Source organism: Zosterops lateralis (genome assembly GCF_965231275.1).
Source record: "Zosterops lateralis genome assembly, chromosome: 6".
Lineage (NCBI taxonomy): Eukaryota > Metazoa > Chordata > Aves > Passeriformes > Zosteropidae > Zosterops > Zosterops lateralis.
The window spans coordinates 10153493-10171492 of record NC_139761.1 but is presented as its reverse complement, the minus strand read 5'-3'; positions in this window follow the sequence as shown (position 1 = coordinate 10171492).

Here is an 18000-nt window from a genome sequence, read left to right as displayed (position 1 = left end):
TGGAAACCACACTTAAGAAAAGGACAAGTACTACCTTCCTTCAACCTCCTCAAAATCCTCCCCTCAATACTCCCTGTAGACCACAGGCAGAACCCCATCTCTCCATGTAACATTATCATTGTATAAAAGCCTATTTCTGTACAAAATAACACTGCATCTATCCAGATATTATGTCATTCTTTCCAGTGTAATTTTCTACTATCTCACATGAACAACTCTATTGTGCAAGCTTCCTCTTATTATTCAAAATTATGAATTCCCCATTTTTATACATTTCAATACAGCTTGAATTGAAAAGCAAATTCCTGCTTTCAGTTATACATGAGCAATGCTTTCATGTTAATGTGCAAATTATCATGAAGAGAATCAACACAGAGCAGATTTCTGCAATCTGTTTACCTCTCTATACACAGATATATCCTCTACAGAGGTGCTTTCCAGGCAGAAATGGAAGCAATACAATCTATAGATTTTTGAGAGCAGATAACTGGAGTTGTGTCAAATACACAGATAATTTCTTAGTCAAAGGCTCATGCATCAAAAATGCACAGAGTGCCCCCACACAGATGCTACTGCATAACAACTGTTTTTCTCTACAGCAACTCTGTATCAAGCCTTTGCCCAGTTTCAGCTCTTTAAGGAACAATTTTCTGGAAATTCAACATTTTTCATCCACAGAAACTGGGCAAATCAGGATATTTGGTTTGGAAACTCAAACTGCGAAGTCTGGGGCCCAAGATCTGGTTGTGCTGATGTGTGAAATCCCCTTTCTCTTCCCATGCTTTGCCACAGCGTGGGCTTAGATGAGTCCCAGCGTGGGTTTTGGTCATTTCCTTCTGCTAACTTTCTCTGCAAGGAAAATACCAGAAAATTCAGGCCATAAGAGCTCACAGCGTTGTAGGAGCTTTAACATATTATGACAGAAATGCAAACAACATGCAGAACACTTCTGTTCTGTCCAGATCCATGAGCCATCAAGAACCTCAGTGTTCCTGAGGTTCCTTAGAGCAGCTCCTGCCTAATGTAAAAAATTACTCAAAAACCAGAAAACATACTATCATTTTACAATCTCTACTCTTGCTACTTCCAGTATTTAGGACTGTCAAATGAGCAGTTCTGAAATTCTGAATTCTCTGCATTCTGAAGCTTTTGCTGTACAAATATATGCAGGGTATGCCCAAAAGGACAAGGTGGAAGGCAAACACTCAGAGGCTGAGGTGGCTGCTCTTTTGAGCCAGTGATGAACTATGTGGTCAGGTTTTTAGGTGTTCCACCTGTGTGTCATCAGGGCAGCCTGTGAGGTCTGGGGCAAGAGGTCTTCTTCCTTAGGACAGGCTGACAAGTCACTAGGGCCAGGAGCAACGTCACCTCTCCTAGCAGCAGAGCTGTTTTTCAGACAGCTGCTGCAGAAGGAAAGTCTCTGCCTATGTATGTAAGATGGGAAACAACCAGCAATGCAATCAAGTGGTTGTCCATCTCCTTGATAAAGAGAGAACAAGAAGAGTTCCCAGGAGAAATGTGATACATATCTGGACAGGATCCTGGGAGGATGTCAGAGGAGGATGGCTGTGCTGTGGAAGGGAAGGGTGGCCTAGCACCAGCACCAGGAAAGGAACCCAGAGCTGGTCTCTGAGCAAAGCTCTTTAAATACTGCCCCTGTCAGAGGCTCCTGATGGGCACAAACCACAGCACAGGAGTAGGAAGAGGCAGGAAGCTTCTCTGGTGGAGCATTCCTGCAGGTTGTGACTCTGGCAAGCCTTTTGTGCCTTCGTTTCCATCTCTCATGAGTACAAGCCATGGAGTTCTCAGGTGCAAGCACAGGTTATGAACACTTGTCTGTGCTTGTGCCCTGACTTCCATCTGGCTTGGATGACTGCAGCATGAGGTGATTGGGTAGCAATGGGCTATCCCAACCAGACCATGGCATTCTATCTCCAAAGACACAACAAAACCACACACAGGGGCTGAAGCACTGTAACACAGTGGCCCAGCTCCTCCAGACACTCCTAGCCAAGGGCATGACATGTGAGATCAGCAAAGGTATCTCCCAGGGGCCTGGGTGTGGGTCTCCAGTAGACATCATGAGCTTGGGGCAAGTGTCTGGACACAGGCAGAGCCATAGGAGGGACATCAGAACTGTAAGTGAAAGCCAGGGAGATACAGTCTTCAAGGTCAGATGATGACTAGCCTAGGACGAGTGGGTCTATATTTGGCAGTGATGCAATCAGCTGGAAGCAAATACTCACTTTCCCTTGAACCATAGGCAAGGCAACGGCTGCCAGAGCTCACATGAGCACCGTCAGTGACAGATGATGTGTTGTCAACATCCAGACCATCTGACTCTCCTGTGTTTCTGTTCTCTTTAACTCATTTTCTTTTTTCTTGGAAAAACACAAGTGGAGAATGCATTTTTTCCCTCTCCCTGTATAGTACCAAGCATGGCAAGAAAAGGTGTGGTGTACCCACAATGTGAGGCAGAGCTTTCTTTTTCCAGAAAGAATTTCTTCATCAACCTGCAAAGCTTCAGTACTGTCAGGCACAGTTGTACTGCACACAGAAGCCAGTCTGAGGCCAGAATTCTATTGAGGATGAAAATTCAGATAACAAGCCAAAACTGAGCTACATAGCAGAACACGGAGCAGAGAGTCCCTGCCCTGCCCTCCACTGCCCCTCTGCCACAGGAACCACAGCCCTGCAGATACACCTTCACCAATCTGTAAGTGATCAGTCCCACAAACAGCATCTTACCCTAAACTCAGCCCTGTCTTCAGTCACAGAATCCAGAAAACAGAGGCCCTTGTTGAGCTGCTTGGCCAGAGCACTTTCCTTGCCCTGATTTTAGCTGCCATCTATGCAAATCAAAGCATTTTCTTTATAGCAGAGAAACATGTGTTTCTCAGCATAGGACTGCTCTCTCATTGTCCCTCATGGAGTTGAATTAAAATAATGCCACTAATGAAGGTCATTAAGCATCAGTTATCACCTCTTATAGCCAGACCAAACTGTCTAAACGCTGCACATTATGAAGATTATAAAGAGGGAGGAGTAGGAAAGAGATGACCAGAGAACCAGAAAGTATTCTCATGCACTACACTATGCCCTGACTTACACCAAGCCAGAAATATGCTGAGCTGTGTCTGCTGGGGTCCCAAGGAGCCATTCCCAGTGGGCATTGATTCTGCTGGCACAGGATCAGCTGATGGACTGGAGATCATGGGGATCAGCAGCCTCCATCCCCCTGGGGTCCTGATGGATGTTTCTACCTTGCTTACCTCTGACAACAACCCACCTAAGCCAAGAAGGAAAGAAAAGAGAGGAATGAACTGTGTTTGTGCAGGGTGGAGAGCTGGTCATGGGGAGCTTGGAGAGTGCCCTGTTGAGGTCTGGGGCTCAAGGCAAGAAGTGAGCACCAAGCTGCCTCTTGGAGTCGATAAGTTGATGTCAGGGACACATGGTGTTGGTCCCAGAGGGGGCCTGGTAGCTCTGGAAAGCAGGAATTTCTCATTTATCACATGGTGGAAACAGATAATTCATCAGTGGTGTGAACTTCTGAAATCCTCAATGTGGCAGTTCAGCTGTGAAGAGGAGGAAACCTCTGCAGTCAGACCCCAGGTAGCAACTGCACATTTGGCTAAAAAATTCACCCAAGAGCTACCTAGAGAGATTATGATGGACAAAAAGGGCTCAGAGGTGCACAGGACAGCTGAACATCCCTCAGACCAGCAGCTGCATAATTGCTGTCCTCAGCCTCCTTGCATCGTGGGTGCTGTGTTTACCCTGCAGAGAAGCAAGACAGATGGCAATTTCATCAGCCCAGGAATGCACATGTCCTCTCAGCCCTTGGTGTCATGTTTTCTCTCCTCTCTCACTTTCCTTTCCTGTCCAACACACTCTTTAGCCTGTATCTCTGTGGGGAAGAGGCCATATCTGTGGGGAAGAGGCCATTTCTTAGCACAAGCAGAGATGTCCAGTGTCTCTGGCAAAGCAGTATACACATATATCATCGTGTCCTGGTCCAGCTGACATCACAATGTGTGTCCAGTCGGTCAGCCCACACCAAGCCAAAAATAAGGACATAAGCATTATTTTAATTGGCTTTCCTCCACACAGTTGAATTGTGTTTGCTTCACTTTGAGTTTGTTTGCTTTAACTTTTCCCTCATTACAAGAAAACATTGGCAAGAGAACTTTGAGCAATCTGAAGTCTCCTTAACAATGGCTGGGAGAAATCAGATGCAAACAGCCTGTATAGTTCAGTCTAAAACCTGCAAGTTGGCTCAATATAATACAATCCATATTACTATACTTGGTTTTAGCTACACAAGTGATTTTGAGTAATTTTTTGCTGCATAGATTTAAGCTCATAGTTAATCTGGACAGGACTGGCCTTAAAAATCTTTCCTGTGAGGTGCTGCCTGCTTTTTATCTCCAGTGCAAAGCATTTCTCTGGTACTACTGCAACATGCTTCAGCTGCCAGTGTAAATGGAATCAAGCCAAGCCAAAAAAATCTTCAAGAAGTGGACTACACTTTTTTTCAGACCAGATGCACAGCAATAGCCTTGCAGACATCACTCTACTCCCACCAACTCAAACCTCATTGCTGTTACAGTGGGAGAAGAAATGGGAGAAGTGTTTCAGTTCTTGTGCTTGTCCCTCCTTGGACCAACCATCTATTTACATGGTCCTTGTGCCACAGGATCAGAGCTCAGTGACTAGTGTTCATTCTTTCTGTGCACTGGGAAAAGGGGTTGTTCTGCATTTTAAAGAGCAGGACATAAAACACACATGTGGCTGGCCCTAGGACATGTCATGGTCTCACAGCTGGTTTTTGAGCCCAGGCCCAAAAGTCCCTGGGCACTCTTTGGCCACCAGATCAGCTCAGATTTTCAATCAGGCTGAGGCAAGGAGTTTGGAAATGGAGCAAACTCCCTCACCACCCTCCCTTCTGACATCTATTGTGCAACACTTGGGGCATTGTGATGCAAAAGGCGCCAGCAGGAGATGCAAGATGTGACTTGGAAAGTCCCAGCGTTGTATGTTGCTGGGGCATGGATGTGACAGAGAGCATCCCTGTGGGAATTCTGTGTCTCACATTCCTTCCCTGACCACCCTGAATGGCTGGGTTTTGTTTGCTTTTTTCTTCAGCTGTTGCGAAAATGATGTGGCAGGGACAGCACTGCACATGAGGAATGGACAGCTCATGAATAGTGCAAACCACTCTAATCACACTTCATGGATGCTTTCAGTTGTTCTGGACCATAGCCATTCCAAAACTCTCATCAGGAAATGCTGTTATCATGCACTGCCACCATTCTTGTTCATCCCTCTTGTCCCAGCACCTCTATCATCATCCCTGACCAAATGCACGATGGAATCTGTGTGAAAAATGAAGAGTCAACCTGGAAGGGCTGTTCCTGCTCCAGCATGATGAAACACACCTCACCACCCTTGCAAAAGGACCTGGAGATAATATTTGCCCTCTTCTCTTGCTGCCCCACATGCCTCTGCTCCTTACCTGGTGCCAGCCTTCATCTTTAAAAACAGTCATATCCAGGGAATAACAGAAATTATGGAAACAGGAATCAGAGAAGTTGTAAAGATTCTGCAATATCTTGTTGATGCAGTAACACCACAGCTCTGCCACAACAGGGCATTTCCCCTGTACTTTCCCTCTTGCTCAGTGGATAACTAGAATTTTTGTTTCAGTTTCAATTCTCTATCTGAAAGTTTCCAATCTCAAACGAAGTTAGGGAATTCTTACCACAGGATTTAACATCAAATTTTCCATTCTCCCTGACCACGTCTGCTCATGTTGAGCTGGCATGGCTGTGGTACTCCCTGGGCTGCCAGACACAAACTGAACCTGCATCTCAATCAACACAGGTTAATTGGCCAGAAAACACGAGGCAGCTATTTGTGCTGGGAAAAGACCAGGATATAGAAGGCTATTAGGTCTTGGAACACTGTATTTTCCTGCAGAACTTAGCTCCAGGAAGTCAATGCTTTGAGGCAGAATTTTCTTCCCGGAGCTCCTATTCCAGAAAGGGCCTGGTGAAGGCTGGATGTCACAGCCCTAGAGGTTTTACTTCAATTGTAAATTAGCTTTTCAGGCTGGAACAAGCAAGTTTTAAACCACCTTACAGAAAGGAAGGGACATAGAAAGGTAATTGTGTCCTTGGCCAAGGAGAACAACCCAGCCAAGCCAGGCCGGAGGAAATAACCCAAATTCCACCCCATGCCCCAGGGCAGCCGACCAGCTCCACTCCTGCTCAGGGCTCAGGACCCACATAAAGAAACTCTGCAGCTTTGGAACAATTTTGTTTCTGGGGGCTCCTGGAAATCTGGAAATTTAAATCACTTTCTTATATTCAAAGTTGTCTGCATCTCACTCTGGAAGGCCTCCCTGGAACCCATGGGCTTTGCACTATTGTGAGCCAACAGCAGGGGCCAGCCCCACATGGGACACACCAAGAGAGGGTGACTGTCACATGAATAGCAGCCCCAAACCAATTGGGTCTTTTCCCCATCACAACAAAAATTACTGGTTTTGCCATTAAGTAACCCCAGAAAACCATAGGTTTTCCTCAGCTATCATCCGTGTGTCATTTCCCCAGACAGGCTTATTCTCTGCCACAATGTTTCCTTCACATATTGATTTCCGAATTTGAAAAAAGGCATCTACAGGATCTAAAGCTGGGGACCCTCTCTGTACTCACAGCTTTAGCTTCAAAGCCCATCTGCTTGAAACTGAGTGAACAACCTGCAGGGTCATCAGAAGGAAGGAGGAATGCCATTGTCATGGGTGCTGTGGGTTCTCCCCATGGGCTGTCCTCCAGACCACATCTGGGACATCCCTAGAGTAAGACAGCAGCCTCACAAGAAAGTCCCCATCTGCTGCTCTGTGATTCTCATGAAACAAATTTCAAAACACTGGGGATGACAAGGAGGGAGCCATTTGCCCTGAGATGCAAAAGTCAAATGTAATGTGTGGAAGAAGAAAGAGCATGTCTGTGATATGCTTGGACAGACAGGTGTCAAAGACTTAGGAAACCTGGCAGATCCACCTCCTTTTGCAGCAGATTCAAGTGGGAAGGGCATAAACCCACTGGGTGAGCCTTGGAGGAGCCCAGAACATCAGTACCCCCATTGCAATATGGCTTCATGCCCAGGAAGTGTCCTTCACTGGAACAGGGACCAGGAAACTCCCTCAGGATCAGGGTCTGCAGGGTGGCAGGCACAGATCCTGCAGCAAGGGCAGCCCTTGGATGCCTTCAAATAATCTGGAAGGCACCCACAGAGTCTGAGCCTCTGTGTCAGGTGTCACCAGCACCTGGCAGGCACCTTTCTGGCCTGTCTCATGGTAATTCATGGGAGAAGAACCAGCCCAGCTTGGCACCTCAGCAACCCCCAGAGGTTCTGTGAGAGGAGCAAGGGAGCACAGGAAAGAGGCTGTAGCGTACTGAGGTTTCCAAAAAGCATTTGGAAGTTCTTGCTATAGGCTTGGAGAGAAACTGGGAGGCAATAGGTGAGTGAGAGGTTCTCACAAGGACAAGTAACAAAGCAAAGATGGGAAATAAGGCACAATTTTCATATTGGAGGGCTGTTCTTCTATGCAGGGTTGTGCTGGGATGTCAGCAGAAACCTGGGCAAGGTGGACAGGCAGGTGACAGCTTTTGCAGATGACACCAAATGGCTCATGGCAGTAAAGGTGACCTTATGATGCTTAGCAAACAGGTGTTCAAGTGGCAAAGGAGATTATGTAAAGGGAAGCAAATTCTTGTTTTACATACAAAGCAGGGGAGCCAAAAGAGACCCTGGGCATTAGGTAACACTTCTAGCTCTGTAGAAATGTTACCTAATGCAAGGAACAGTGAAGAAACCTCAAATTAAATGTGAGGAGTTACTAAGAAAGTGAGGGAAAGCAAACAAATCTGGAGCAGAAAACCATGTCATAACAAAATCTCATGGCAGCCCCAGCTCAAAAATTGTGCCATTTGGGTGCCTCCACCTTGAAGAGGTGATAGCAGAGGAGAAGGTGCAGAGCAGAGACATGGCAGAGCTTCTAGATGAGCAGGACAGGACTCTTCAGGCTGCTGGAAATGGGCCAGCTGAGGATGTGAGTCTGCGGAATAGTGGAAGACTAAATAGGATGAAAAAGAAGAAAATTGTCTCTTCCCACACAAGAGGTATCAGATGAAGACATTAGGTGCATAACCCAAAAACAGAAAACTGAAGCTTTTTTTGCATAAGGTGTAATTAGGCTGCAGCAGCTCCTGCTGCAGGATTCTGTGGTTACTAAAAGCTCAACTGAAAGCAGGAAACAGTCAGGGATGAAGAAGGGACAGGAGGAAAAAAACAACATTGAGGGCTCTCAAATACAGACACTACTCTAGCTCAGGAAGCTGAAAAGTGTTGGTGTATGGGAGAGTATAAGAGGGTGGATTGTGCCTCTCCCACAACTCCAGCTCCCTCTGGGCATTTATTCTTGACACTGGCATGGAGAGGATGCTGGGCTGGAGACATGTTTGGCTTCAGGCATGCTGCCATCCTGCACCCGCTCCCAGATGCCCCAGATGTTTGAGGTTTGTGGATTGGGTCATTTGGCTCCATAATATCTGGAATCTGTGTTTATTTTAATAATTTTGGTGTAGTGCCCAGAGATTCAAGAGAAGCAGTGAGTGACACTGTGAAAGGTCACCCTCAGACATTGCCAAATCTCATTTTCAATTCCAAAAGCAGTGTGAGAAGTCACATTGGTAAATCAGTCTTCTCATATTTCTTCACAAAAATCATCTTCTGTTCTCTTTCTTCTTGTCACTCAGTAGAAAAACAAAACAAAGATGATGCTATGCTAAATACAGAAAATATCTTTACAAGAGACCCTTTATAAATTCCATAAATTGCATTTATTAATTCTAGTCAACTTTACTTCATAAAAACCTCCCAAAACTTTTTGCTCTGGTCTTAATGGGAGCTTGGAACTCTGCCTCATGTCCTTGTGTGCAGCTGGGACATGTGTTTATTCTATTCTTCAGTCATGTCAACAAGAACAAACATCCCGAGCAAGCACCACTTCTTGGTTCAATGACTTGAGAAAGCAGGGCCTTGTGGGAAATTCCAGCCTTGCCACAGCCTCTTGGGAGGCCTTGCTTCCCAGGAAACAATGCAAAAATGTAGGTCCTTCATGCCAGTATGCTTCAGACTGGGAAGAACCATTCAGTGACACAGAGAAATTCCTTCTGTTCTTCTATTCTGCTCTTATCTGGTCCCTGGTGGGGACATTTTCTGTTCCATATGGTGTGGGGTGAAGAAAAAGACTGTCACCTTTGAGGAGATGCAAACCACTCCAGTCTATTATGTTCTCCCTCTCTTTGTTTGCCCTTTCTCTTAGTACAACAGGTCAATGTTACAAAATTACAGATGTGTCCTTCACCCCAGCCTTCTGCTCCACCCACCTCCCCGTTGCACTGTTCTTGGGAAGAAGCTTGCCAAAGCCACAGAGCCCTCATCTCCTGTTTATTTTCAGGCAGGTGAGAAGTGATGCTGCATTACACATAGGCACTCACACAAGCTGTAAATCAGTTTGGCCTGGCCACAGGGCTCACAGGATGACACCGCTGCTGGAAGGGGGCTCTGGGGACTTCTCTTCCCTTTCCCATTCAAAGCAGGACCATTGCCAATACTAGCTCGGATCATCCTGTGGTTTTGCCTAGAGAAGTCTCGAACAACCTTCAGGCAGTAAGTCTGCCACCTCTCTGGGCTGAATTTTCTCCTAGAGAAAAAGTTTTTCCTTGATGTTGAACCTGAACTTCCCAAACTGTAACCTGTGCTCATTTTCCCTTGGTGTACCAGCTGCTGATACTGAGAAAATTTTCACTCGGTCACCATCATAACCACCTTTCATGTGGGTTGCTGTCAAATTGTCCTTTATCTTCCTTTTTGCCAGATTAAGCAAAACCAGCTTCTGCAACCTCTGTTCATGGTCTAGACCCATCTGCTGAACCCTCTACTGACCACATATCCATTACTGGGGCATGTCTCTGCTGCATGCAGGCATGGAGTGGAGACTTCAGTGGAGATCCTTCTGGCCAACAACGGTGCCTTTCCAAAACCAGCGGCTGTTAGAGGACAGGCTGCTGGCCTTGTGTCCAAGCCCCCTGACATCAGCTCCGAGCACAGCCCTGGGGGAGATGCTGGAGGTGTCAGCCCAGGCTGTTGAACAGCCTTTGCTCTTGGCATCAAAGTCTCAGCACCTCAATGGCACAGCAGTGCTGCCCTGCCTGTGCTGGCAGAGCCTGGCAGTCCCAGGAGAACCTGGCCAGCACGGGAATTGTCCCCAGCCCTCACTTATGGCCAGGAGAAGCACCCATCTGCATTCTATCTGAGGTGAAAGGGAAATTTCATCAGTGCTGAAACCATAGCAGCCCAGCATTGTGCAAAACATTTGAGGCTAACGTAAACATCTCTGCTTTTATGAAAATAGAAATCAGATGGCATCTAAATGAACCCAGAACTGCTGTTTCTCCAGTGCAGTGTTCTGTCATTTGTCCACAAATGGAGCAACTGGGATCTGGATTTTTCAGCCAAATGACTCAGGCCATGCTCTGCTTTTGTTGATAGCTACAGCCCTTCTTTGACACAGTGCTTAAAGCACGCTGAAATCTGAGCTTGTGTAATGTCTGGCAGCCTGGACAGTTTCAAAATCCTTGAGACACGTGATTTACCAGAATTGCTTCTTTTCCTGCATCCTTACAGCCCTTCAATAAAGCCCCAGCATTCTGCTGGTACTGGAGAAGGACAGCCCTAAACACACATTTTAACCCCAGGGCTTGGCAGCTCAGACCCTGCTGAAGACCAGAACACAAATGAGCCAGACAGGTTTTCCTGATGGGCCTTGCAGTGAGACAGGACAGACAAATCCCCCGCACCTCCCCAGAGCAGGGACACACCTGACAAAACACAGCAGGACATGCAGCAGCAGCACTGCAGCTTTGGAATGGAAACTGAGGCACGACATTGATGTGTGACAGCTATGCCCAGGGCCATGTGCCTTAGTGTCCCCAGGGATCCTGCAGACTTTTCAGCCTGAAGCTCAGCTGCAGAAGTGGTTTATCTGGAGTTCTCCCATCTGGGATAGTTCTCATTCCCAAAACAGCTGTGCTGGGCAGAGCCTGTCAGCATTGGAGGCACCCATATGGGTGAAGCATGGCTGCCCTCAGCCTCTGTGCTATCCTCCTCCTCAGACTTCTTATATCCCCCAGTCTGACATTTTGAAGAGACCACATTTTCCTTCCAGGGTCCCCTGTTCTGCTGTTGTCCTCCCCACTCCTTCCAGAGATGCTCAATTCTGCTGTACCTGGGGGTTGCCCTGCTTCAATTTTAAGGATGCCCCTTGTGAGCCTGAGCCCCCACAGATGGCCTGGGAAGTGCTCCTCACTGAGTACACAGGGCTCAGTACTGCTTTTCTGATCCCCACTTCATGGGTGGGAGAAAGGATCCAGCTCTGTGCAGAGGAAAACAGGACCAGGCATGGGAAGACCAGAAAAATTTCAATTTTCAGGACAGAAAGAACTGGAAAAATTAAGTAAAGGAGGGCAGATTACAGATGCAGATAAAACAGGGAAGACGCTGGGACAGGTTGGTCTAACAGGAAAGATGAATTTAGAGGAGTAGGCAGCTCCTCAGGACATAATATTAAAGGCATGAAGAGGTCTCCCAGTGCAGTAGGAGGATATGCAGCATGTTGGAAATTCAGCTGAATCATAAATTCCTTAATCCCTTGAAATTTAAGAAAGAATTACATAAAGAAAGCAAGTTATTCAAATTCCAGGATATGAATGTAAAACCTTGGCACAGGCATCTGGGGAGCAACTGGAGAGCTGAAGCACAGATGCTGATACTGAGGCATGAGAAACACCACAGGATCACAATTTTAAGTGCTCAGAGGTGCATCTGCTCCAGCAGCAGTCTTGGTTTAAGCAACCTCTGTCATTCTCCCCACCACTTGCCCAGCCCCAAAGAGCTGCACTAGCACAGGGGAGGTCACACATGGAGAGGGGGCTGCTTATGCCAATGATGCTGCCAAAAGCTAAAAGAAATAAGATAATGCTAACAAGCTGTGCACCCATTGCAGCCTAAATAAACCAGAGGCTTCCAGAGGTGGATTTCATCCACCCAACTTGTCCCAGTACAGCATATTTGGAAAAGCCCTCCTTCAGCCATCCACCTCAATGGCCAAGAGGGAGGTGGCTCCTTGGGCAAGAGCAAGCAGTGCTGAGCTTAAAGACATTTCCTAGAAAAATATAAGTATAATTAAAGAGTTTTCAGCATGAGAATACACCAAGACTGTTTTTAATCAAATTTGTTCTAAATCTATTTGCTTTCCTTCCAGGGCAGGAGTTCACTTCCCTGAAAGCAGAGCAGTTGTGGATTGCAGAATCATGGAATGGGTAATGTTGGAAGGCATCATGAAGATCATCCAGTCCAATCTGCCTGCTCAAGCAGAGTCCCCTGGACTACATTACTCAAGATTGCATCCAAGCTCCTTTTGAAAATCAGTGCTTAGTCACTTTCACAGTAAAGAATTTCTTGTTCATGGTCAGGTGAGATAGTTGAGACTGTTGACTTTAACAAGATTTTTAACACTGTCACAAGAACCATTCATGTAAATAAGTGAGGGCTGACTGTGGCTTGGCACAGGTCTGGGAAGCACCACACCTTTGGGCATACAGACCTTGGGCTGGGGGTCTGCTCTTGCAAAGCTTCTGGGGAGCAGACACAAAACTGGATAGAGATCCATGATCAGAGCAAAACTGCAGGGGGTATTGAGTGCAAGTCCACAGGAGCCTTGTCTGAGCCTGACTCATTAATGATTTGAATGCTGAAATGCAGAGAATGCTTACAAGAGATCCAGGAACTGCAAGCACGGTGACCAGAAATAAGGGACAGATTCTGACTTCAGAATTATCCAGGAAAATAAAAAAACCAATAGGATGCAGTTCAAATACAACAAGAACAGCACACAGCAATGCAACAGAAGTAAACAACTGTACAAACACAGGGAGGAAATTGCCCATTCAGTAATAACTCTGCAAAAATTCAAACACTCCAGAGCAATGACAGGTCATGGATAGGCTGTGTCAGCACATTGCTGTGAAAAAGGAAGCGTCCAGCTGGAAGACACAAAAAGGAGTGACAGGACAGCACAGAAAGAAACTCCTCTCCTCCAGCTGTTATTGCCAGAGCTTGGCTACTGTGCAGTGTCCACTCTTGGCATTCCAGAGACCAAAAGGTAAAAGGGAGAATGACTGACAGACTAAAAATGTCATGTCTGAGAAAGCACTGAAGGAACCAACACAGCTTAATTTAGAAAAGAGAGTAGTCCTGGATGAGATGTTGGCCCTCAAAGAAGTAGAAATTGCTTCTAGAAAGAAATGCAGTAGTGGGAAGGCAAGGCAAGGCAAAGCAGGGCAGGCAAAGCAGGGATGGTAAAGCAGGGCAGGCAAAGCAGGGCAGGCAAAGCAGTCTTCAGGGAAATTCAGCTCCACAATGGCTTTGGTACCAGGCCCTGGCTGTGTGATTGCAGTTCTTCCCTCATCAGTCTCAGGAAACCACTCACTCTTCCTCATATGTTGGGAATGCCCAAGGTTTGCTGGCAACTCTACATTCCTCTAGGGTCATGGTTTCTAGGTAAACAGTAAGGAAGATGATGCCAGAGCTCTTCTCCTTGAGCTCCAATCTCCCCCACAGGACACAGGCACTTGGCTCCTGCCACTTCTCCCTTCCCTGCAACGAGTGTTGGGTATGCAGAGACATTTCCCACTGTGCCCACAGTAATCTCTGCCCATGTGGCTATCAGGCACTCTTGGGGAAAACATTTCAGGCATGACTATTTTCAATTATGATCTTGCAGCCTGAGCTCCACCAGCCTGGGCTTGTTTGATTTAAGAAGGAGCCAAGAAAGTGCTGCTGTCAGGACAGTTATCAATGACCATGCAGGACATGAAACAGCAGGACACAACAATCCCGACTAGCCCACAACAACCTTTATTAAGAAACCACCAGAGGTCTGAGCTATGACACAGTGCACCCTGTTCCTCATAGCATTCTCCCCTTGCAGCACAAACTCGTGCCACAGGAGTCCCCAGGACAGCTGCTGTGCCCTGGGCCCAGGGCTGAGCCAGGGACAGCCAGGACAGCTGCAGCAGCCCCGGGCTGAGCAAACCCCACTGGGGCAGGGGCCTTGGCTGCAGGGCTTTCCCCACGGCAGGGACAGAGGCAAAGCAAGGATGGGCACAGCACTTTTGCCAGGGCTGACATCCCAGGGAGGAAAGACAAGTAAATTGGCGGGGATTTTATGAGAGACCTAAGTGTAAACACAGCAGGAGGAGGAAGCCCCCCCCAGGCTGAGGGACCAGGCCCAGCTGGGCGTTAGGACAGGACTCCCGATGGTTCGAAGAGGAGGCAGATTTATCTCTGCAAGTGAGCCCGGCTCCGCTGTCCTGAGTTTTTAAGCTGCAAGTCGGTGGGACAGGGCTCGGGAACATCAGCTACCAGTTGCCCATGGGCGACAGTCGGCACCGGCGCCGGGCCCGTGTCTGGGAGGCCAAACCCCCCGGTGCCAGCCCTGAGGGCAGCGCCCGCTCCCCGGCCCCACGCGTGGGCTCGGCTGTTCCCGCAGGTTTTACTCCCATCTAGTGGCGGATCCCGGCTCCACACGGGTGCTCGGCAGCCAGGAGAAGGCATCCCATCCCGGGGGTCCCCAGCTCGGCTCGGGCCGGGCAGTCAGACCCGCTCCCTGCGAGGGGACGCGGTGACACAGGCCGGGCAGGGCTGGGGCTGCCCTGGGCGAGGGCTCATCCCTCACCCTGTGCCCTGGAGGGTTCTCCCCGCTCGCCCTCAGGGAAAAACTCATGTCTAACATCTACCCCGGCTTCTTCCCGAGCCGCAACACCTCAGTTTGGGATTATCCTCCCCCTCCTCAGACCATCCTCTCCCTCCAAAGTTTGGATCGTGCTGATCATGGGCAAAATGGGCCATGGACCGTGTGGCACCATCAGCAGGAGCTCCACCAAGCATCTGAGAATGAAAATTTAAATCTTTCTCAGCACTGGGCTGCCTGGAAGGGAATAAAATTACATCATTCCTTGTAGCACAAGCCCATTTTGTTAGGCACAAAAGATCAGTGTGGAGAAGTTCAGCGAGTAGAATCCAGGGAAGAAAAAAATCTAATACTCATCTGTGAACCAAGACTGGCTTTACAATTTCCCCAAAACCCTGAAAGAGTATATAACAAACAGCTCCAGACAGTCTGCTCTTTCAAATACTTTGTCCCAGCCTTGAAACACAGGGGTTTTCCCAGCAGCTGCTTTAAACTCAGTCCATTTTTTTAAACTGTTGGCAGGCTGGCACCCCTTTTAGAACAGCTCACTGGGGCAATGATCCCATACAGGCTGTGTGAGCCAAGCTGGACAGGACAGGCAACCAGCCACAGCCTCTGGAGTGTGCAAGGGGACAGCTCAGGGAGGGCAGCTGGGACCAGGCTGAAAAACAGGATAGCAACAGGAGACAGGAGAGTTAATGGGTGTGAAGGTGGCAGCTGGAGCTCAGAGAAATGGAACCAGGGCTCCTGAAAAGCAAATAGAAGAGGCAAACCCATGCAAGATTATTTATTTTGCCTGCTAATTTGCTGTCAGCAGAGCCATATGATGAGGTGCTGGGGAGACACCCAGGGGTGAGGGCAGAAATCCATCTTCAGGTGCCCATATGGCCTTAGGTCAGATTAAGCCATCTAAAACCTTATCCTAAAGCCCTTTACTGCAGCAGGAAGCCCAGCTGCTATGGAGTGGGAAGAAATCCAGTCCTTGGGTCCTGGCTCTGCAGCACTGCCTCTCAACCTCTCCTCTCCACACTCACAAGTTCCAGCTCTTTCTGTATAGCACAGGACACATCCCACCTATCCTGCTCATCCCCGTCTTTAACAATCTTCCATAAACCTGCTGGTTATTTGGCAGGCAGACGTATCTGAGTGCTCTGTACATCCTATTTTACAGCAGACCTGAGTTCCCAGCATTTTGTTGTCCTGCAAGTCTTACACTCTGGTAAAGGGCCACTCACAGCCCACACAATTGATACATCATGTAGGCATATTTCCCTCTAACTCCTCATAATAATAACGCAAATAATAAACATAAAAGAGCCACTTCCCTTTCCATGTCCCAGTGCCACTAGATGGCGCCAGGAGCGTACCCTTCCCGGCCCGGGTGTTTCCCGGAGCCACTGGGGGAAACAGGGAATCCAGCCCAGCCCTTCCTTGCTACAGAGCCAGAGACCTCAGCACACACCAGTGCCATCTCCTCGTGTTTTCTTCATGGACCGTGGGGTGCTGCCATAAAGGCAGGCATTTCAGCCTTAAAATCCAACCTTCAGTGATGTCTAGGGGGAATAGCCTGTGCTGACTTTTGCCATGTTGTCTGTCACACACACCTCCCTTTCCCCACCCACGGACCAGCATCACTCCCAGCTGTGTGCTGGAGAGGAAAGCCTCAAAGGTGAGGTGTAAGTTATTCTGATTAATATTGGGATTAAAGTATGAGTTTCCCATCACTGACAGGCTCCTCTTGGGAGAGATGAGAATAAAACACAATTCACTATATAATTTTGCAATTAGAAGGTTTTCCTTCTCTGAGGTCTCACAGTTTTAGGGATTGATTCTCCTCATATACATTTGATATCCAACAGAGCTCAGCGTGTCCCAGAGTATTACCTGTGTTTTTCCCTAGAAAGCCCTCCATTCCCTGTCACATCCTTGGCAAAGCCACTAAATAAACCAGGGAAACGCAGGCGGCACTTCAGCAAATATCAGGTCCTTCCTCAGACCTTGCAGCATAATTAAGGAGCATCTGCTTTCCACTGCCCTCAGCATCAAGCCCTGAAGGTGACCCTCAGAGACAGCAGCTCAAATGAGGGGACAGGCTGGTGAGGCCCTGTAGCAGCACTTCAAAGCAGCCACCAAACCCTTGCTCCAAGCAGTGTGAGGGACTCAGGTGACAAATCATTGCTCGTCACACAACCCTTCTGCCCAGAGCACAGCTACAGAGGTGGTGGAGCACAGCTTCCAAAAGAGCCAGAGCAGCTTGTCACTCCTTCCTGCCCACATCACAAGCCTGGCATGTCTGGGTGATGGGTGAGCATGGCAGCGGCACAAGCCTTGTGCCAAGGGGATCCCAGTGAAACCTTGGCTGCAAAGAGAGTGGGAGAGGGACTTTGTGCAGGGAGCCTCTGAGTGATCCTGTCCTGCTCACAGAGGTGAAGTCACTGGAAGAATGGCCAAATGAGAGATGCTTAGCATAGCTCCATGATGGCACTGGTGGGCTGGTGGCAAAATGGCAAGGCTGTCCCTGCCCACATCCCAAGGCCACAAGGTAATCCTGCAGGAGGATCCTGAGTGTGACCCTGCTTCCCAGCCCTCTGCAGAAAGTGGCACAAATCCCACACAAGCGCTTTAACCCCAGGTTAGGGTGAAAGCTAGAAAGGAGGCTGGATCACTTGGGAAATTCAGGTCACACACCAGAGTGGGTTAAAATCCCTCATCCTCCTTCTTTGCAGCCTCTCCTTCCCTCCTTGATCACCTCAGTCAGTCCTAGAGAGTGACCCAGCATTCCCTTATCACTGGCTCCCCTCCGGGGGAGCTGCCTGGACCTCCCCACACACCATCTGCTCTCCACAGGTGACTTGTGGATGCCCAAGGACATCCCTCCCACACCATCTTCCTCCACACCAGGCTGCCTCTCCCCATCACCCCCAACCAACACCCTTGGGCCCTCTGGCTCTGGAAAACTTCATTAAACCTCATGGACAAACTCAAGTCTTTATTTGGTCTCTCCACGCGTGGTTGCTTCACATATGGTGCAAAAACATCCTGCTTACAAAACCTCATTGATCTGCACACAGGAATGGCAACCCTGGTGTCCCTCAGGGCTCCCAGCTGCTTCCGATTCC